Here is a 23961-nt window from a genome sequence, read left to right on the forward strand (position 1 = left end):
TTAGTTTCATCATCTCACTTCCTGTGAACTACAGAGCTTGTGGCATTTAGGTAAATTTTCCTTTTGTTGTTATAAACAATGCTACCTTGTACTCCTTGTACTGGTCTTTTCAGGTACATATTTTAAGAATTTCTCTAGGATGCATACTTAAAAGTGAGATTGTTGTATCTGAGAGTTTTTATACCCTCAACTTTATTACATGTTGCTGAACTGCTTTTCAAGTCACTTTGGTAAGGTATACTTCCACCAACAGGGTGTGTGTTCCTGATTTTTCATGTTCTCGTCAACACTTGAAAATTGTGATAATTTTTACTTTTGCCAAGGTGATGGGTGTGAATGGTATTTTAATATGCATTTTTGTGATTACTATTATAAATGTCTTTTTATGTGTTCATTTGCTATTATTTCCTATTTAGTGAATTATCTATTAAAATCCATAATGTTCTCTTTATGTTTGAAATATTTTTAAATTTTCATTTATTGATTTTCTGGGTGTAGAAGTTTTAAAATAAAATTTTTGTTGTACTAATGTTTTTGTACAAAAAATTTTTTGTACGAAATTTTTGTTGCATTAATTTTTCTTTGTAAAATCTGGGAAATGACTTTTGTTTTTCTTTTAAGACAGCATACATTCTTTTAAACTTCTAGCATGAAGTTACTTTATGTGATCAAAGAAAATACACATGATTTGATTTCCACCAAATCATGATGTGTTCTACCCCTGTCACTGTCCCACATATATACTAATTTCTACTTTTTTTAAAAGATAGAATTATAACACCTTTTTTCTTTGATAATTTTGTTAATTCTTTTCTTTAGTCTAATAAAATGCAGTTTTATTCTTTATATTTTTATACATATTCATTTTATTTTGTATAACTCATAAATTACATCTTATTACCTTAAATTTAATATTTGTAAATTTTTCTCTCACATTTTGCTATGCTAGCAAGTGGAATTGTGGTATAGTGATTAAGGTACTATCAGTCTGTTTCACATTTTAAACATATGTTTAATTAAACCATTTATTTATTTATTTGAGAGAGAGTTTCACTCTTATTGCCCAGGCTGGAGTGCAATGGTGCAATCTTGGCTCATTGCAACCTCTGCTTCCTGGGTTCAAGTGATTCTCCTACCTCAGCCTCCTGAGTATCTGGGATTACAGACACACACCACCACGCCTATCTAATTTTGTATTTTTAGTACAGATAGAGTTTCAACATGTTGGTCAGGCTGGTCTTGAACTCCTGAACTCAGGTGATCCACCTGCCTTGGCCTCCCAAAATGCTGGGATTATAGGTGTGAGCCACTTGTATATAAGTGGCCGAGTAGCTGAGATTACAAGCATGCACCACCACACCCGACTACTTTTGTATTTTTAATACAGATGCGGTTTCACCATGTTGGTCAGCCTGGTCTTGAACTCCTAACCTCAGGTGATCCACCCACCTCGGCCTCCCAAAGTGCTGGGATTATAGGTGTGAGCCACCATGCCTGGCCCTAAAAATGTATTTCAAATACCGTATCATACCGAAAGGGAAAAATAACTTCTGTATTAGGGAAGCGGTATAGTTCACAGTAAGAATAATGGATATAGCAATACTCAGGTAAGAAAATCTTAATAAAAATGAATGGATAAGAAAGCAGAATTGGATATTATTTGTGTAAAGTCAAAATGAGAGATTTAATTGTTGCTCATGACTTGAATGAAATTTTAGCAAATTTTACATGCTTTTCTACCTGAAAACTTTATATAGTGAAAGTTTTGTCTAGATTAATGTAATTATCAGTCCTGGCAATTTTAGTATGTGCACAAATGGCACTGGATAGTTATATTGTAAAACAATTTACTAAAATAATTTGTAAATTATTTTAAACACCTCATTACAAATATGTTGTAGATGTGTGCTGCTTTAATATTTTAAGGGGTCTTAAATTTCTTAAACACACAAAGTTACCAGTGAGCCCTAATTGATTTTTTCATTATCCTTTAGGTTTGTAGTATTCTTAAAGTTTTGATGCTCTTTTTTAGCTTATTTGTGAAGTTGCTATTATATATGGATTATATCAGTGGTCTCCAACCTTTTTGGCACCAGGGACTGGTTTTGTGGAGACAATTTTCTATAGACTCAGGGAGGGGAGATGGTTTTGGAATGATTCAAGTGCATTAGATTTATTGTGTACTCTATTTCTATTATGATTACAGTGTACTATCTAATGATATAATTATACAACTCACCATAATATAGAATAAATGGGAAACCTGGTCTTGTTTTCCTGCAACTAGATGGTCCCATTGGGGGGGGGTGATGGGAGACAGTGACACCCGAAGTATGTTGCTTATGTTCAGTCTACTCCATAATCTCTTTTTGCTTGCTGTCGCTGCAGAAAACTCTGCTTCACAAAGACAGAATGTTGGAAATAGAAGCAGGCTTTTTGGTGCTTTTGTGGCAATCTCAGGACATTCTGTCTTGACTTTAATCCACAATGTATAGCGATTTGAAGTTGTCCCAAACATACTTTTAAGGCTACTGTCATTTGAGATCTCATACAGTTGATCCTCTTCTAGCATGGACAGAGTCGATTCACCTGGCTTATTCACAAATGGGTTGTGGATCCAATTCCTTCCCAGTTTGGGAGTCTTTTGTAGTTGGGAAGTAATGCTGAAATTCTTTTGTAATCTGTGATAGGTGTTCATGCACCAGCTGGGAGAAAGAAGGCACTAGCTCAGTCTCTTTCAAAATCTCTTGTAATGTTTGAAATATGTCAGAAATCCCAGTGTTTACTTGTCACCCGCATAATTCCATTTTGGCTTTGCATGCAGCCTCTTTACCTACCAACTTGAACGCCGTTGTTGTTCTCTCCTGAAGTGACAAAATGAGTTTCTTGAGCAGGTTGAATATGTCACACAAGTAAGCAAGTTTGGTGACCCATTCTGTGTCACTGAAATGTGCTGCCAGTGGTGGCTGTTTTTCTAACAGAAATCTCTGTAGTAGCCCTCATAAGTCAAAAACTCAGTGACCCACCTTTAAAAAGCCATCTCACTTCTGTGTATAAGAGAAGACGTGTGTGCTCTACACCCATCTCCTCACAGAGCGGTGTGAACAGATGTGAAGTAGGGCATGTACTTTAATATGGTTGATAATTTTCATCACATCTTGGGAAACATTGTTAAGTTCAGGTGACATTTTTTGTCTAGCCAGCATTTCTCTATTGATGACACAGTGAGTAGGCTCACATTCAGAAGCAACCTCTTTGACCCAAGCAGTGAAACCAGAAAGCTGTCTAGTCACAGAAGCCACTCCATTCATGCATATATTGACACAAAATGACCAATTCAGTTTTTCTGATATGTAATCATCCAGACATTTGAATACTTCTGCAGCTGTTATGTTGGTTGTCAACAAAAGTGCACGTAATAGTCCGGGAGTGGTGGCTCATGCCCGTGATCCTAGCACTTTGGGAGGCTGAAGCAGGTGGATTGCTTGAGCTTAGGAGTTTGAGACCAGCCTGGCCAACATGATGAAACCCCGTCTCTACTAAAAATACAAAAGTTAGGCATAATGGCATATGCCTGTAGTCTCAGCTACTTAAGGGACTGAGGTGAAAGGATCACTTGAACCTGAGAGGCGGAGGCTGCTGTGAGCCAAGTGGACAGTGGTCAGGCCAGTATCCTCCAGCCTGGGTAACAGAGTGAGATCCTATCTCAAAAAGAGAGAGAGAAAGAGAAAAAACATGCACATAGCATATCCTCATGCACATCCTCTGAAAAATATATTGCACAAAAACAATCATTGTTACCTTATTGTCAACATGGATTGACTTATCAACCTGGATTGCTTACCAAGGTGACTCATTAATTATCTCTAACAATTGTGCCTCAGTATCGTCTGCTATTTCATTAGTTCATCTAGTTATGGTACTAGCTGAAAGAGGACTATGTGTCACCTTTTGAACTGCAGCCTCTCCTAAAAGACTGCAAATGTCTTTAGCAGCAGGCAGGATCAACTCTTCATCAATAGTAAAGGGCTTCTGAGCTTTAGCAATGTGGTTAGCTACTAAGAAGGATGCTCTCAGTACAGACACATTTGATGAAGTGGTGGCTTTCGATAATTGGTTCAGTTCTTTGTGTTCACTTTTTTTTCTTTTGAAGAACTCCAGAGGCTTGTTTTTTAATGCAGGGTGCTTGGTCTCCTTATGGTGAAGCAGTTTTCATGGCTTCATTGGATAGCTGGTTGCCACGTATTATACAAAGTGGACTTGGAGAATGTGAATCACCTGTTATAATGAACTCGTAATTTAAGTAGGACTCTCAATATTTTCTTTTAAATGCAGCTTTCTTTTTGTTGGCAGTCTAAGAGTCTTCTGCTGTCTCATTATTTTCCCGCTTTCAAAGAAGCTCTCCAGTGATGTTTGTTTTCTACTCAATTTGGCTAGGGTTAGTTTGTGGAGTTACTAAAGTGTGACTGAGACAAGTGCACAGTGTGAGAAAGAGGCGCGGACAGAAATGGTAAATAAAATAATGGGGGAGGCAGTGCACGCACAAATGAAAATAAGTGTCAGATTCTGCCTTCCAGCATGATACCAAATGCAACTGTACAACTGAAGTACATCAACTCACTTGCTACTCTAAAGCCTGCTACTAGATGCAGCTTAATTGCTGCTTGCCACTCACTCACTGATAGGGTTTTGATATGACTCTGCAAGCAAGCGATTTATTATGGTCCCTGTGCAGTCGAACCTTTCTGCTAACATTAATCTGTATTTGAAGCCACCCTAGCCCTAGCATCACCACCTCAGCTCCACCTCTGATCATCAAGCATTAGATTCTCATAGGGGCATGCAGCCTACATCCCTCATATGTGCAGTTTACAATAGGGTTTGTACTCCGATGATAATCTAATGTCTCTGCTGATATGACAGGAGGCGGAGCTCAAGCAGTAATGTGAGTGATGGGGGATGGTTGTAAAGACAGATGAAGCTATGTTCGTTTGCCTGCTACTCACCTCCTGCTCTGCAGCCTGGTTCCTAACAGGGTGTTGAGAACCCCTGGATTATATTGTATGTGATGTCAGCATTATATGTCCATTATGTATCACCATTATGTATCTACTGTATAGACTGATACTTACTTTTTACCATCTCAGAACTAGTTTCAGTTTTTAGTAGATATGGTTACATAGATAGGGCACTTTGTTCAGATACTAGGAAATGTGTTTTTTTTTTTTTTTTTTTTGAGACGGAGTTTCGCTTTTGTTATCCAGGCTGGAGTGCAATGGCACGATCTCGGCTCACCGCAACCTCCGCCTCCTGGGTTCAGGCAATTCTCCTGCCTCAGCCTCCTGAGTAGCTGGGATTACAGGCACATGCCACCATGCCCAGCTGAATCTTTGTATTTTTAGTAGAGACGGGGTTTCACCATGTTGACCAAGATGGTCTCGATCTCTTGACCTCGTGATCCACCTGCCTCAGCCTCCCAAAGTGCTGGGATTACAGGCATGAGCCACCGCGCCCAGGAAATGTGTTTTTAAGACTTATTCTTTTTCAGTGGTGAAATGAATTCTTTTGGACTATTACTTCCTCTGAGAAAAATTAAGAATTTTATTTGCTTAAAGCATGAGAGAACTATCAACACCATGAGTATTTGTCAAAGATTTAGGAGAGATACAATGTCAAAGGATATGAGACTGGCATTTTGTACAGTTTTAACCTTGAGACAGTTAGAAATCCTGGAAACTCCCTGTGACACTGAGCAGTCCTTTTGTCAGTCATTATGGAAGAATAAAATTAGGTTTCCAGATGTGCCAAGGAACAGGAGCCTTGGTACATACTTAAGGGTTTAGTCTGGCCCCTGATGTTCTAAGCCCTACTTGTGATAATTAGCCCACCTTTGAATCATCACAGTCTTTTATTAGATTATTGTGAAATTCTCATAATGTAGTTAGCTGGCAAAATGAAAAGTAGTTTATTGAGGGAGATAATATCATACAGAGCCTTAAAGTATTTCTTCTATATATTATATACAATATCTGGGACAAACTAAAAAAAAAAATTTGAATAAGGTAAGATATGTAAAAAACAACATCCAGAGACATACATATAGGAAAATGGAGTTTTTTAGGCATGAACTTTAAAATAATTATTATATATTTAAGGATTTAAAGTTTAAGGTAGATAATATTAGCAGAGGACTGGATACTTATACCAATGAATCAAGTGGAAATTCTAGAACTGAAAATTACATTGAGTAAATTAAGAATTTCTTGGATGGAATTAACGGCATATTAGACACAGCTGAAGGGGTAAATAATAAAATGGAAGAGAGATCAGAAGGAAATATCCAGACTGAAGTGAAGAAAGACAAAATGATAACTAAAAGAGGAAAAAATACAAGGAGAATGTGGAAACTTTCTAAACCACATGTGTAACTGGAATCCTAAAAAGAGAGGAGTGAAGACTAATGTAGAACATTATTTGAAGTGATAATGAATAAGAATTTTTCAAAAGTAACAAAGACATTAAGCCACAGATTAAAGAAGTTCTATGAGCACCAAGGGGCATAAGTACAAAGAAACTCAGAAATTTTATAGTAAAACTGCTGAAAAACAAACCATGAAGAGAAAAATTTCAAAGCACATAGAGGAAAAAGGGCATATTCCCTTTAAAGGAGCATCATGAAGATTTGACAACTGATTATATATTTTATTGCACTTTAGGTTCTGGGGTACATGTGCAGAATGTGCAGGATTGTTGCATAGGTACATACATGGCAATGTGGTTTTCTGCCTCCATCCCCCTGTCACCTATAACTGGCATTTCTCCCCATATTATCCCTCCCCAACCTCCCTACCCCCTGCTGTCCCTCTCCTATTACCCCCAATAGACCCGAGTGTGTGATGCTCCCCTTGCTGTGTCCATGTGTTCTCATTGTTTAACACCTGCCATGAGTGAGAACATGTGGTGTTTGATTTTATGTTCTTGTGTCAATTTGCTGAGAATGATGGTTTCCAGATTCATCCATGTCCCTACAAAGGACACGAACTCATCTTTTTTATGGCTGCATAGTATTCCACAGTGTATTTTAACTGAGGAAATGGAATCCAGAATACATGTTTTCAAAATTGAAAACATAGATCATCATTCTCAGCAAAGTGACACAAGAACAGAAAACCAAACACTGCATGTTATCACTCATAGATGGGTGTTGAACAGTTAGAACACGTGGACACAGGGAGGGGAGCATCACACACTGCAGTCCATAGAGAGGGGGCTAGGGGAGGGACAGCAGAAGGTGGGGAGGGATAATAGTGGCTTGCATATACACAAAATTTAAATGCATGGCCTTAATAGCACGTAAGTCAGGAAAAGGGGTAAATCAGTGTTAAAATGTACGAAAGTTGGCCAGCCTTAGTGGCTCATGCCTGTAATGCTAGCACTTTGGAAGTCTGAGGTGGGCAGATCACTTGAGGTCAGAGATTAGATACCAGCCTGGCCAACATGCAGAAACTCCATCTCTACTAAAAGTATAAATAATTAGGCATGGTGGCATGCACTAGTAGTCCCAGCTACTTGGGAGCCTGAGGCATGAGAATTACTTGAACCTGGAAGACAGAGGTTGCAGTGAGCTAAGATTACATCACTGCACTCCAGCCTGGGCAACAGAGACTCTGTCTCAAAAAAAAAGAAATGCATTGAAGTTTTTGAAATGAGAATTGATAAAAATTAATTAATATTACACATTAATAATTAAAGATTTGTATTGTAATAAGTTGATAACAACTTAGATTATAGAACACTATATATCAAATAGTAAAGAGGAAGACAGAGTAATAAATGAGTTTGGAGGAAAGTAAGAAAATAAGGGAAAAAGACAAAGAATAGGTGTGACATATAGAAAGGAAATAGTGTGTAGCTAACTCCAAGTTGATTTATTTAGCTTCAAATACATCAATGCTTACACGAAATGTAAGGATGTAAATATTCCAATTACACAAAATGTGAGATACTAAATATTCCAGTTAAAAGCCAAGAATTTTTGGATTGGATATAAAAACAAAACTTAGCCGTCTTCTGCTTAGAAAAGATAAATCTTAAGTAAAAATATTTAGAAAAGCTGAAAGTAAAAGGAAGATATAACAGTTCTTGATATATATATATAATTTATAACACAGTGTTGAAATAATGTAAAACTGACCAAACCAAAGAGGACAAAACATAGTGAGATTTTTTTTTTTAAACCCAGTTTTTTTGGTAACTGGTAGTAACAGGAGACCAAAAAACAGCAAAGATATAGAACATTTGATTAGCACAATGAAAAATTTGGTCATATTTGATATTTGAGAATATAGTACCTTATAACTGAAGCATATACATTGTTTCCAAGAACAAGGGAACTTTACCAGAATTTATTATATTCTAGATTTTATGCAAATCTTAACAAATTTAAAAGGATTGAAATAATACAAATTAATTGATCACAGTGAAATAAACACAAAGGTAACTTTTTGGTGATTACGTAAAAATAATAAGAAAAATCCTAATATATTTGTACTGAAAATTTTTATACTTAAAATTGGAAAATATTTTTTACTGAATGATGACCCATCAAAATGCATGTGATGCAGCTAGGGTGGAACTCTTATAGCTCTAAATGCATTTATTATAAATGATTTTCTAAAAGGTTGAAAAGCAATAGTCTAAGAATCCCCTTGAGGTTAGAAAAAGAACAGCAGACTAATCCCAATGACAGGATAAAGAAAATAAAGATATGATAAAGGAAAGAAACATGAGATAAGAGCATGAATTAATGAAATAGGACACGTGATAGAAATGATCCAAAAAGCCACCAAAACTCAACAAAGTTGCTTGTTTGTAAAAAGCAATAAAATAGATAAATCCCCACCCAGACTTAGAAACAAAGATTATACTCAAATAATCCATGCCAAGAATGAAAAGGGGTATAATTACAGATCATATAGAGATTAAAAGTTAGTAAGAGCATATGATAAGCAACTCTTTGACAGTAAATTTGAAAAAGTAGATGAACAATGACAAATTTCTAGAAAAACAAAACTTACCAGAATTGACACATGAACAGTGAAAGAATCTTATGTCAAATGACTAGAATTTTTAATTGAAACCCTCTTGCCTCAAAATACAGAAGCATACTTACAAATGAACAAATAAAACCAAAACCAAAACAAAACAAAACGAAGTCTCCAGGTGCTGATCACCTTACTAGTGAATTTTCCCAAATATTTAAGAAATAAATAACATCAATTTTTCATAACCTTTCTGGAAACAGAAATAATTGCATTGAGATTGATGAGGGCAGCATAACGTTGATTTAAAAATATGGAAAAGATGTTACGGGTAAGGAAAATTTTAGTATTATCTTTTTCATGAAGATGAATTCAGCAATTTAGAAAGACAATAATCAATTATTTGTGTTCAAAGAATATAAGCTTAGTTAAAAATTATAAAATCTGAATAATTAAGAAAACAGAGAAGTAATGACCTATAATCTTCTTGAAAGATGCAGAAAAAAAGTATAGATAAAATTTAACATGTATTTATGATAAAACTTCTGAAGTAGGAATAGAAGCAAATCATTTATGTGGTAAAATGTACAAAGATACATGAAAACATTACTGCAATGCTATGGTGAAATGTAGAAAGCTTTCCCTCTAAGATCAGGAATTAGATAAGGGTGTTCACTATCACCACTTTAATTCAACATTGTATTGGAATTTCCAGCCAGTGTAATAAGGCAGTTAAAGTAATATAGCATAATACATATGTATATGGGTAATCAGTTGTTGCAGATAACTTCAATATAAAAAAAAATTAATCCAGTGTAATTTTTGTATACCATGTATAGTTGAAAACTGATAATTTAAAAGTAATATAATTTATGTTACTCTCAGAACATTAATAACCTAAGGAATAAATCTGCAAGATCTTTACACAGAAAACTATAAAATCTTATTGTGAGAAATTAAATAAAATTTAAATATATCTCAGGCTAAATTATGACAATTGTTTGAAAAACTCAATATTATGCAGATGTCTATTCTGCCCAAATTGATCTGTAGATTTAATGTGATCCCAAACAAAAATTTGGCAGGTGTTTTTCTTTTGGAAAGTGACATGGTGATTCTAAAATTTATACAAAAATGTAAAGGGCCATTTTTGTATAAATTTTAGAGTTGCCATGTCAATTTCCAAAAGAAAAATTTTAGAAGAACAAAGCTGGAGAACTTTTCTATCCAAATTTTAGAACAACAAAGTTGGAGGACTTCTCTATCAGATCTCATCAATTATAAAGTTACAATAATTAAGTGTTGGTGGGAGTGTAAATTAGTTCAACCATTGTGGAAGACAATGTGGTGATACCTCAGGAACCTAGAAATAGAAATTCCATTTGACCCAGCAATCCCATTACTGGGTATATATCCAAAGGATTATAAATCATTCTGTTGTAAGGACACATGCACACAAATGTTCATTGCAGGACTGTTTACAATAGCAAAGACTTGGAACCAACCCAAATGCCCATCGATGATAGACTGAACAGGGAAAATGTGACACATATACACCATGGAATACTATGCAGCCATCAAAAACGATGAGTTCGTGTCCTTTGTAGGGACATGGATGAACCTGGAAACCATCATTCTCAGCAAACTGACACAAGAGCAGAAAATCAAACACCACATGTTCTCACTCATAGCAGGTGTTGAACAATGAGAACACAGGGACACAGGGAGGGGAGCATCACACACTAGGGTCTGGGGCAGGGGGAACTAGGGGAGGGACAGCAGGGGGTAGGGAGTTGGGGAGGGATAACATGGGGAGAAATGCCAGATATAGGTGATGGGGAGGAAAGCAGCATTGCCACATATGTACCTATGCAACAATCTTGCATGTTCTTCACATGTACCCCAAAACCTAAAATGCAATAAAATATATTTAAAAAAAAATTTTTTAAATAGTAATTAAGTGTTGTTACAAAGATAGAGAAATACACTAACGCAGCAAATAGGAATTCCACATGCAGACCTGTACATTAATGGACATTTAATCTATGACAAAATTGGAATTACAGAGCAATATTTAAAATTAATTGTTCTGGACCAATTGGATGTACAATTGGAAAAAATAAATATTGAGCCCTACCTCACATCATCATAAACAAAGATCTGTTTCAGATCAACTTTAGATCTAAACGTGGAGGTAAAATAATGAATATTTTAGAAGATAACAGAGGCAAATATCTTCATGAGTAAAGAAAGATTTCTTAAATATAATTTGAGTAGTAGTATTAATAAAATAAAAATGATAGATTGAACTATATTTATATGTCTAAAAAGCTCATGGACTGGAAGAATCAATATTGTAAAAATGGCCATACTGGCCAAAGCAATTTATGGAATCAGTGGTATTCCTATCAAACTACCAATGTCATTCTTCACAGAATTAGAAAAAAACTATCCTAAAATTCATGTATAACCAAAAGGGAGCCCAAATAACTAAAGCAATCCTAGACAAAATTAACAAAGCTGGAGGCATCGCACTACCTGACTTCAAGCTGTACTATAAAGCTACGGTAACCAAAACAGCATGGTACTGGTAGAAAAATGGACATGTAAACCAATAGAACTGAATAGAAAACTTGAACATAAAGCCACACACTTACAACCATCTGATCTTTGTTAAGGCTGAAAAAAGAAGCAATGAGGAAAGGACTCCCTATTCAATAAATGATGCTGGATAACTGGCTAGCCATATGCCAGAGATTGAAGCTGGACCCTTACTTTTCAACATATACAAAATCAACTCAAAATGGATCAAAGATTGAAATGTAAGACCTCAAACTCTACAAGTCCTAGAAAACAACCAAGCAAATAACTCTTCTTGACATTGGCCTTGATAAACAATTTTTGGCTAAGTTCCCAAAAGCAATTGCAACAAAAACAAAAATTGACAAGTAGAACATAAACTAAAGCGCTCTGCACAGCAAAAGAAACTATCAGCAGAGTAAACAGACAACCTACAGAATGAGAGATGATATTCTCAAACTGTGCACCTGACAGAAGCCTAATATCCAGAATCTATAGAGAGCCTAAGTCCACAGGCAAAAAACAAATAACCCCATTAAAAAAAGGGCAAAGAACATGAACAGACAATTCTGAAAAGAAGACATACAAGTGGCCAGCAAATGTGAAAACATGGTCAACATCACTAATCATTGAAAACCACAATGAGACATCATCTCACACCAGTCAGAATGGCTATTTTTAAAAAGTCAAAAATCAGCAGATTCTGGTGAGACTGCAGAGAAAGGGTAATGCTTAGACACTGTGGATGGGAGTGTAAATTATTTTAGTCCCTGTGGAAAACAGTCTGGAGATTTCTTTTCTTCCTTTTTTTTTTTTATTTTTTGTTGAGATTTCTTAAATAACTTAAAACTGGTCTGGGCACAGTGGCTCATGCCTGTAATCCCAGCACTTTTGAGAGGCTGAGGTGGGCGATCACAATGTCAGGCTCTCGAGACCAGCCTGGCCAACATGGTGAAACCTCATTTATACTAACAAAAATTAGCTGGGCATGGTGGCGGGTGCCTGTAATCCCAGCTACTCAGAAGGCTGAGGCAGGAGAATCAATTGAATTCAGAGGGTGGAGGTTGTAGTGAGCCGAGATCATGCCACTGTACTCCAGCCTGGGCAACAGAGGGAGACTCTGTCTCAAAACAAAAACAAAAGCAATAACAACCCCCACCCAAACAACAACAACAACAACAACAACAAAACTGAGCTACCATTTGACCCAGCAATCCCATTATTGGGTATACACCCAAAGGAAAATAAATCATTCTACCAAAGAGACATATGCACTTGTTTGTTCATTACTGTGCTATTCACAGTAGCAAAGACATGGAATCAATCCAGGTGCCTATCAATGGTAGATTAGATAAAGAAAATGTGGTACAAACATGCCATGGAATATTATGCAGTCATAAAGAAGAGTGAAATCTTGTCTTTTGCAGCAACATGGATGCATTTGGAGGTCATAAACCTAAGTGAATTAATGCAGGAACAGAAAATCAAATAAACCAGATATAAATGAATACATAGTACATGCTTCTATTGGTATAAAGTTCAGCACCAGGAAAAACAGAAATATGGTATTAGAATTTATAATAGGGATTGCCTATGATTGTGTAGTGATTTGGATGAGTAGCAGTAAAGCTTCTGAGGTGATTATGTGTTCACTTTGTGATAATTCACTGAACTATACACTTAAGATTTTTTGGCATATATATTATACTTAATAATAATTTATTTAAAAATATAAATCTGTGTTTGATTTAAATTCTTATATGCTAAAAGATTATGATAATTTGACATACCAAAAGAGCATCATTTTTTATGTAAAGTTAGCAAAATACATTTTTATTTTCAGTGTTAGAAAAGGAGTGAGACATAAAAATAAAAGTTCAGTCATTTCTGCTATCCCATCCCTTCAGGACTAGTTGTGTCTGGTTTTATTACATTTAATAAGTAAGAGAGAATAAACATCTTGAACTTTTAGGAGTTCCTGTTTCTCAAAAATGATTCTTTTATGTTTTTGGTATGTTTTGCTGGTTAATACTATCTTTGCTCAGGGACTTTAAATATACTGTAATGATTTTGAGTACTGGGATCATTGTGATCTTGATATTATAGCCTTGTTAAATGAGGCATCTCATAACTTTCTTTGCATATGTTTGTACAACTTATAATAGGAGCCTGTGTCTTCATTATTTTTCTATGTGAAGATTTTTCTCTGATAGTGGAGACCTCAGCTTTTCTTGGCCTATTTTTAAGTCTTTTCCTCAATTCTTGTGTTCCTTTAGCCTGTGAAAAAGCACAGTAAATTTTAACACATAAGGAATACATTAAATTTTACCATTTATAATTTTCAGCTTAATTATTAACTTTCTAAAAAAATTTTTTTCTCAAGTGAGAAAGCCTTCAATTATATTTCTTTTTTTTTTCTTTTGAGATAGAGTTTCGCTCTTGTAGTCCAGGCTGGAGTGCAGTGGCACAATCTCTGCTCACTGCAACCTCTGCCTCCCAGGTTCCAGTAATTCTCTTGCTTTGGCCTCCCGAGTAGCTAAGATTACAGGTGCCTGCCATCACACCCAGATAAGTTTTTATATTTTTAGTAGAGATGGGGTTTCACCATGTTAGCCAGGCTGGTCTCAAACTCCTGACCTCAGGTGATCCACCCACCTCAGCCTTCAAGGTCCTGGAATTACAGGTCTGAGCCAGCATGCCTGGCCAACTTCATTTCTATTTCTATAGATATTAAAAAGATAGGTAGTGAATCTAATGATAATGCTTCTGTGGTACAAATTAATTGTGCACTTCTAAAATGTCTTTCTAATTACATATACTTAAAAATATTTTTATAGTGAGGCTACACCTGTCTACATGAAATGATTTATTCTGGTTTCAGTTTGATATAATAGGAGTTGTTTTTATATTAAAGTATTGAAAACTGTGTTATAAAATTATTAGGTTTTTATGATTTCTCTAAAAAATTTCCTGTCAGAGGTTTTGGAAAGCAACAGAGGTTAATTTTATAAATTATGTTATTATTTAAAACCCATTTCAGTAAAAACTGATGAACATCAGCATTTTTTTTTCTCTGCTTACTGAATGTCTGAAATTTTTCAATAAAAATTTTGTTGACTCTTTATTAAGCTCTATTTTGGGAATAATCCTAAGTAGTTCTCAGTAAGGGAGATTGATAATTTAAAATTTAATTTTATATATTTATGTAGGAAATAATAGAAATATACACACACAAGCACACAAACAAAGTTGTGAAGTAAGATGTCAGAGATTTATTAAAATGAACATAAAATGTTTATATAGGCAAAAAGACTATTGCCTTTAAAAACAACATAAGAGATTTGAAATTTTGGAATATCTGGTTAAAATCCCATACTGATAATTTAAATAAGTACTTATCTCTGCAGCTTTGCTTTTCAAATTGATTAAAAAATTTGTAGTACTTATTTTTTTACTAGTTCTCTTTTATAAATTGGGAAATATTATATATGGACAAAAGACTATATGATAGTATGCATATATAGTTTCAGAACCATAATAAAATGAATTCCCTGCCCACCTGGGCTAAGAAAGAGGACATTACAATACCCAGAAGCTTTAATGTGTTTCTTTATGATTGCTATTATCTTCCTTCATATTCTTAATATTGTGTTATTTCCTTGCTTTTCTTTGCATGTTTTTTAACCCTCTATGTATGTATTTGCAAGCAAACCATTCATTTAGTTTTTCTGTTTTGAAATTTTGCATATATTGTTTATCATTGTATGCTTTCTTCAGAGATCTTTAAAAAGTGAGCTTTATGCTCTGGAGATATATTTTAATGGAGAGAGGCAGACAATAAATATGGAAATAAGTAAAATGTATTTTAAATGATAATAAATGCTATGAAAAAAGAAAGCATGGAAGGAGGTTAGGGAGTTTCAGACTGTTGCATTTAAAATCAGTGGCCAGAGAAGACCTCAGTAAGTCAGCTAAATAAAACCTGAAGACAATTAGGGAGCTAGCCATGCAAATATCTGGGGGACAGTGTTCTAGGAGGCAGTCCAGCTAGTGCAAAAGCCTTGAGATGGGAACATCCTTGTCATTTGGAACAGCAAAGGGGCTAGTGTAGTTGAGTGTCTTGGAGAGGTATGGAAATTATCTTCCCTTAGAGAAATAACTGGAAACCCAATCATGTAGGGCTTTAGAAAACATTATAAAGCTTTTACTTTGGTATGGGTAGACTTTGAGAATTTTGAACAGATACGTGATATGCTCTGACTTAGATTTTTACAGGAGCGGTGTTGTAATTATGATGCAATAACAGAAACTGGAATATCATTTAGGGGGCCTTATTAATGATCTAAGAAAGAGATGATGGTATCTGGAACCATAATGTGAAGGTAGTGAGAACTGGTTGGATTCTGGATATATTTTCAAGGTAGAACCAACAGGAATTGAAAAAAACTAGAGGACTGGATATAGAGTGGATGAGAGCGAGGGAGAGAGAAAGAGAGTTGTGAAAGATGAAGCCAGCATTTGGCTTGAAGACCTGAAGGATTGGAGTTGGCATTAGCTGGGATGATAAATTTTGTGGGATACGTAGGTTTGGTGTCAGGAAGAATGGAAACTTGGTTTTGGACACGTTTAATTTGAGATAGGTATTATACACCCTATGGATATGTTAAATAGGTGGCTGGATGTAGGAATTTCAGGATCTGGACACTAATTTTCTGGTCAAAGAGATGAGGAGAAGCAATGAGAAAAGGGGACTGAGAATTAGCAGTTAATGAGTTAGAAGGAAAACCCGGAGAATGTGGTGTTCTAGAAGCTAAGAGCATATTTTCAAAGGAGAGATAATTTGTCAGAAGCTGCTGATTGGCAAACTAATATGAGGATTGAGTAATGTTTATGGAATCTGGCAAACTGGTGCTTTCTGCTGAACTTGATAAGAGAAGTTTCAGTGAGGTGGTGGAGTGAAGTCTTGTTTAGCATGTGCCAAATAAAGATAGGAGAAGAGGAATTACAGAATAAGTACTAGCAACTTTTTTGAGGAGTTATAAGGAAAGGATAGAAACAGGGTAACAAGTGCGAAGGGATGTGGGACAATAGACTTTTTTTTAAGTTTGAAATAATTATGTCTGTAGCTTGACAGGAAAGATCAAGAAGATGTAAAAAATGATGCAAAAAAGGAAGGGAATAATTTGCTAGAGGGATGTGCTTAAGAAAACAAGTGGCAGGATGTGGTGGCTCACACCTGTAATCTCAGCACTTTGGGAGACTGAGGTGGTGGATCATGAGAGGTCAGGAGTTCAAGACCAGCCTGGCCAAGATGGTGAAACCCCATCTGTGCTAAAAAAAAAAAAAATACAAAAATTAGCCTGGTGTGATGGTGGGCACCTGTAATCCCAGCTACTCAGGAGGCTGAGTCAAGAGAATCACTTGAACCTGGGAGGCGGAGGTTGTAGTGAGCTGAGATCATGCCACTGCACTCTGGTGCAACAAGAATGAGACTCCATCTCAGAAAAAAAGCAAAGCAAAGTAGTATCAATGGGATCTAGTGAACAAGGAGAGAGGTAAACCTTACCTAGGAAGAGCATGGGCACTTTATTCATAGGAACAGATATGAAGTCAGGTTATGTGAATACAAATACAGGTAAATAAGTTGAGGTGGGGTGAACTCTTGAAAATTTTGATTCTTTTTATTTTCTCAGTGAAGTAGGGAGTAGAATCATCAGTTATGGGTAAGAATGGGGTATAGTGGAAGCTTAGGTTTGAAAAGAGAAGTATGAAATGAATATTTTGGAAGGAGAAAGAGTGAATGAGTTAGGGAAGTGCAGTAGGATCCTTGGCAGAATTGTTCCATATGAGTGACCCTTAATGTGCGAACACAGATCCTTTTATATTTTCTGCCCTACTGTGGATGCATATTTGAATTGTCCTCAGTTTTTGTTATTATGAGCAATTGTAGCATAAATGTTCTTGTTTAGGCTTCTAATGTTTCAGGACAAGTTTGTCTAAGCTATTTACTTAATAGTATAAATGCTTGGTCATGGGGAGTGTCATACTCTATCTTACCCAACTATATTCCGACCTCATCTTACTAATTTGCACTTCTACCAGTGGTGAATTAGAGTTCCCATTTCTCAACAATCTTGTTAAGATTTGATGTTTTTCATTTTTAAATATTTTTTGCCAATATGGTCAGTATGAAATGGTGTCCTATTTCGGTCTTAATTTGCATTTCCATAATTATTAATGAGATAGAATATCTTTTCATGTTTATTGGCTGAACAGTTACTCTTTGAAATTCACCTATTTTGTAGTTGTTTGTGTACACTTTTTTGATATTAATTTTCTGTTAGTTTTATATTTTGCACACATTGTGGATCATCTTTCTACTCTTTGTATGATGTTTGATAAACAAAACATTAATTTTAATATAGCAGAAGTTGTCAATATTTTATGGGTTTTGCTTTGTGTCTTGCTTAAATGATACTTCCTTACCTTAGTGTTTTCTATATTGCCTTCCACACATTTAGTTTTTAACCCAACTGGTTAAGGATGGATCTTTTTTTTTTTAAATTGTAATTTAGGTTCTGGGATACATATGCAGATCATGCAGGATTGTTGCATAGGTACATACATGGCAAGGTGGTTGGCTGCCTTCCTCTCCCCATCACCTATATCTGGTATTTCTCCCCTCATTATCCCTCCCCACTCTCCCCACCCCAGCTGTCCCTCCCTAACACACCCCCCCACTGACCGCAGTGTGTGATGCTCCCCTCTGTGTGTCCACGTGTTCTAATTGTTCAATACCCACCTATGAGCGATAACATATAGTGTTTGGTTTTCTATTCTTGTGTCAGTTTGCTGAGAATGATGGTTTCCAGATTCACCCATGTCCCTATGAAAGACATGAACTCATCATTTTTTATGGCTGCATAGTATTCCATGGTGTATATGTGCCACATTTTGTTTATCCAGTCTATTGATGATGAATATTTGGGTTGGTTTCAGGTCTTTATTATTGTAAAGAGTGCCACAGTGAACATACATGTGCATGTGTCTTTATAATAGAACAATTTATAATTCTTTGGGTATATACCAGTAATGGAATTGCTGAGTCAAATGGAATTTCTATTTCTAGGTCCTTGAGGAATTGCCACACTGTCTTCCACAATGGTTGAACTAATTTACACTCCCACCAACAGTGTAAAAGTGTTCCTATTTCTCCACATCCTCTCCAGCATCTGTTGTCTCCAGATTTTTTAATGATTGCCATTCTAACTGGTGTGAGATGGTATCTCAATGTGGTTTTGATTTGCATTTCTCTAATGAGCAGTGATGATGAGCATTTTTTCATATGTTTGTTGCCCTCATAGATGTCTTCTTTTGTAAAGCGTCTGTTCATATCCTTTGCTCACTTTTGAATAGGCTTGTTTGTTTTTTTCTTGTAAATCTGTTTTAGTTTTTTTTTTTTTTTTTTTTTTTGAGACGGGGTTTTGCTCTTTTTACCCAGGCTAGAGTGCAATGGCGCGATCTCGGCTCACCGCAACCTCCGCCTCCTGGGTTCAGGCAATTCTCCTGCCTCAGCCTCCTGAGTAGCTGGGATTACAGGCACGCGCCACCATGCCCAGCTAATTTTTGTATTTTTAGTAGAGACGGGGTTTCACCATGTTGACCAGGATGGTCTCGATCTCTTGACCTCGTGATCCACCCGTCTCGGCCTCCCAAAGTGCTGGGATTACAGGCTTGAGCCACCGCGCCCGGCCCTGTTTTAGTTTTTTGTAGATTCTGGATATTAGCCCTTTGTCAGATGGGTAGATTGCAAAAATTTTTTCCCATTCTGTTGGTTGCTGGTTCACTCTAATGATTGTTTCCTTTGCTGTACAGAAGCTCTGGAGTTTAATTACATCCCATTTGCCTATTTTGGCTTTTGTTGCCATTGCTTTTGGTGTTTTAGCCACGAAGTCCTTGCCTATGCCTATGTCCTGAATGGTTTTGCCTAGGTTTTCTTCTAGGGTTTTTATGGTGTTAGGTCTTATGTTTAGATCTTTAATCCATCTGGAGTTAATTTTAGTGTAAGGTGTCAGGAATGGGTCCATTGCTAGCCAGTATTCCCAAAACCATTTATTAAACAGGAAATCCTTTCCCCATTGCTTGTTTTTGTCAGGTTTGTCAAATATCAGATGATTGTAGATGTGTAGTGTTGCTTCTGAGGCCTCTGTTCTGTTCCATTGGTCTATGTTTCTGATTTGGTACCAGTACCATGCTGTTTTGATTACTGTGGCTTTGTAGTATAGTTTGAAGTCAGGCAGCATGATGCCTCCAGCTTTGTTCTTTTTGCTTAGGATTGTTTAGGCTATGTGGGCTCTCTTTTGGTTCCATATGAAGTTTGAAGTAGTTTCTTCTATTCTGTGAAGAAGGTCATTGGTAGCCTAATGGGGATAGCATTGAATCTATAAATTATTTTGGGCTGTATGGCCATTTTCACGATATGGATTCTTCCCAACCATGAGCATGGGATGTTTTGCCATCTGTTTGTGTCCTCTCTTATTTCATTGAACAGTGGTTTGTAGTCTCCCTGAAGGGGTACTTTACATCCTTTGTTAGTTGTATTCCTAGAAAAGAAATGTTCAGGCCAATATTCATGATGAACATTGATGCAAAAATCTTCAATAAAATACTGGCAAACAGAATGCAAAAGCAAATCAAAAAGCTTATTCATCATGATCAAGTAGGCTTCATCCCAGGGATGCAAGGCTGGTTCAACGTATGCAAGTCTATAAATGTAATCCATCACATAAACAGAACCAAAAACAAAGACCATATGATTGTCTCAATGGATGCAGAAAAGGCCTTCAACAAAATTCAACAACACGTGATGCTAAAAACCCGTGATAAAATAGGCATTGATGGTATGTATCACAAAATAATAAAAGCTATTTACGACAAACCCACAACCAATATCATACTGAATGAGCAAAAACTGGAAGCATTCCCTTTGAAATCTGGCACAAGACAAGGATGCCCCCTCTCACCACTCCTGTTCAGTATAGTATTGGAAGTTCTAGCCAGGGCAATCAGGCAAGAGAAATAAATAAAGTGTATTCAAACAGGAAGAGAGGAAGTCAAATTGTCTCTATTCATCATAAATGAAAATATGTTTTCAATGTTTATCCATTTCATAACAGGTATCAGTGCTTATTTCCTCATTGTTATAAAAAATTACATTCTGTGACTATACCATATTTTATCTATTTATTTCAAATTCATGGAAATTCTGGTTGTTTTTAGTTTTTAGCTATTGTTAATAAATGCATCTATTATGATTTCTGTACAAATTGTAGAGCAGAGGTATGTTTTTATTTTTGGGGATATATGCCTGGGGTGGATTTTCTGGCTCAGATTATTACTTTATCTTTAAACTCTTGAAGAATTGCCAGACTCTTTTCCAAAGCAATTACATCATTTTTCTACCAACAGCGTATGAGGGTTTAAATATCTATACATTCTTGTTATTTCCCTTAATTTTGACTTTAGCTACTTCAGTGGGTGTGAACTGGTACCTCAGTGTAGTTTTGATTTGCATTTCTCTAATGGCTAATCAGATTGAGCATATATTATATGTTTATTGGCCATTTGCCCCTTTGGAGATATCTATATGGATCATTTGCTCATGATTTAATTAGATTTTTTTGTGGCTTATTACTAGGTTGTAAGAGTTCTTCATATATTCTATATACAAATCCCTTGTCAGATATGATTTGAAAATATTTTCTCCCACTCTGTGTGTTGCTTTTCATTTTCTTGATGGTGTCCTTTGAACCTTAAAAGTTTTAGTTTTTAACAGTCAAGTTTATCTATTATATCAGTTGCCACTTATGCTTATGCTTTTTTCACTTTTGGTTTTGGTGTCATATTTAAGAATTCATTGCCTAATCCAGGCCAGGAAATTTTACTTCTATATTTTCTTCTAAGAGTTTTATACTTGTACTTGTTAAATTTAGGCTTATGATCCATTTTGAGTTTATTTTTGAGTATGTGTGAGGAAGGGGTCCAACTTCCTTCTTTTGCATGTTGATGTCCAGTTGTTACAGCATTATTTGTTGAAAGAATATTCTTTCCTCTGCTGAGTTGGCTATTCTGATTCCTTGAATTTTAGCATGAATTTTAGGATAAGTTTGTTCATTTTGGGGAAAAAAAGCCAGCTAGGATTATGACAGGAAGTGAGATGAATCTGTAGATCAATTTGGGAAGTATAGCCATCTTAATAATGCTAAGTTTTTCAGTCTATGAACTGAAAGGATATAGGATATCCTTCTGTTTATCTAGGCCTTTGTTAATTATAATTTTTTCCTAGTGTTTCCTAGTTTCTAGAGTATAAATGTTGAACTCATTTTGTTAAATTTATTCATAAATATTTTATTTTTGATAGTATTTTACATTGCATTAAACTTTTTTTAATCTCATGATTTTTTCTTTCTGCTGCTGCTTCTTTTCTCCTCCTCCTCCTCCTCCTCCTCCTCCTCCTCCTCCTCCTCCTCCTTCTCCTCCTCCTCCTCTCCTCCTCCTCCTCCTCCTCCTTGTTTTCTTGAGACAGGGTCTTGCTCTGTCATTCAGGCTGGAATGCAATGGAATGTTCATGGCTCACTTCGGCCTTAATCTCCTGGGCTCAAGCAATCCTCTCATTTCAGCCTCCTGAGTAGCTGGGGCTACAGGTACATGCCACATACTGGCTAATTTTTATATTTTTGGTAGAGATGGGGTTTCACCATGTTGCCCAGGCAGATCTTGAACTCCTGGGGTCTAGTGATCCACCCATCTTGGTCTCCCAAAGTGTTGGGATTACAGATTTGAGCCATTGTGCCTGGCCTAATCTCAGGATTTTTTATTGCTAGTGTATAAAAATAAAATTGATTTTTGTATATTGTTATTTTACTCTCCAAACTTGCAGAACTCGTTTATTAGTTCTAATAATTTTTTAGGGAATTCATTAGAATTTCTATATTCAAGATCATGTCATCTGCAAATAGCAATAGTTTTACTTTTTTCCCTTTAACCTGGATGCCTTTTCATTCATTTTCTTGCTTGTTTCCCTAGCTATAACTTCTAGTATAGTGTTGAATGGAAATGGTAAGAACAGACGTTCTTGACTTATTCCTAATTTTAGGGGGAAAGCATTTAACTTTTCATCATAAAATATGATGGAAGCTATAGTTTTTCATAGATGTCATTTGTCTTAATTTATTATGGCCGCCATAATAAACTACCATAAACTGAGTGACTTAAAACAACAGAAATGTACTCTCTCACAGGTCTGGAGACCAGATATTTGAAATCAAAATGTCAGCAGGGCCATGTCCTCTCCACATTTGCTGGAGGAGATTTCTTTACATGTCACTCCTATTTTCTGGTGGCTCTAGCACTCCAGCCTCTGCCTTCGTGATCACATTACTTCCTCCCCTTTTCAGTGTCTTTTATGAGGAAACCTGTCAATAATTCAGGAAGACGTATTCAAGATCCTTAAGTTAATTTTATCTAGAAAGACACATAAGAAACTAGGTAACATTCATTCTTTCTGGATATTAGAATGTGGATGTATCTTTTGGGATAGGGCAGCATTTAACCTTTATCAAATTGAGAAATTTTTCTTCTATCCTGATATAATTGAGGGTTTTTATCATAAAAATGTTTTGGTTTTTTCAAAACCTTTTTCTGCGTCTATAGAGATGATCATTTTGTTTTTGTCCTTTATTATATTAATACATTCACTGATTGTCACATGTTAAACCAACCATGCATTCCTGTGGTAAATTCCACTTGCTTACGGTGTATATATTTTTTTATATTGCTCGCTTCAGTTTGCCAGTGTTTTATTAAGGATTTTTTGTTTTATATTCATATGAGATATTAGTCTGTAGTATTTTATATGTGATATCTTTGTCCGATTTTGGTATCAGGGTTGTATCAGCTTCATAGAATGAGTTGAAAAGTATCCTCTTCTATTTTATATTTCTGAAGATTTTGTGAAGAATTTTTATTCTTTTAAAAATATTAGATAGAATGAATCAGTGAAGCCATTTCTTTATGGAAGTGGAAAGTTTCTCACTTTTATTTGTGGAAAGTTTAAAAATTCCAAATTTGAACTTTTTTTTTTTTTTCTTAGTATCTTGCTCTTTGGCCCAGAGTAGAGTGCAGTGGTGTGATCATGGGTCACTGCAACCTCTGCCTCTCAGGTTCAAGTGGTTTTTGTGCCTCAGCCTCCCAAGTAGCTGGGGTTACAGCATGTCACCACACCCAGATAATTTTTCTATTTTTAGTAGAGACAGGGTTTCACCATGTTGACCTGGCTAGT

The 23961-nt window shown here is 35.8% G+C and overlaps 1 protein-coding gene across 9 annotated transcripts in view; it reads left to right on the top strand.

Moving 5' to 3' along the window:
• Positions 1 to 23961, top strand: part of ATRNL1 (attractin like 1) — an 842256-nt gene that overhangs the window by 109328 nt on the left and 708967 nt on the right. The gene's annotated exons all lie outside the window — the stretch shown is intronic.

This window comes from Sapajus apella, unplaced genomic scaffold (assembly GCF_009761245.1).
Source record: "Sapajus apella isolate SASKATOON/1434 unplaced genomic scaffold, GSC_monkey_1.0 scaffold13, whole genome shotgun sequence".
Lineage (NCBI taxonomy): Eukaryota > Metazoa > Chordata > Mammalia > Primates > Cebidae > Sapajus > Sapajus apella.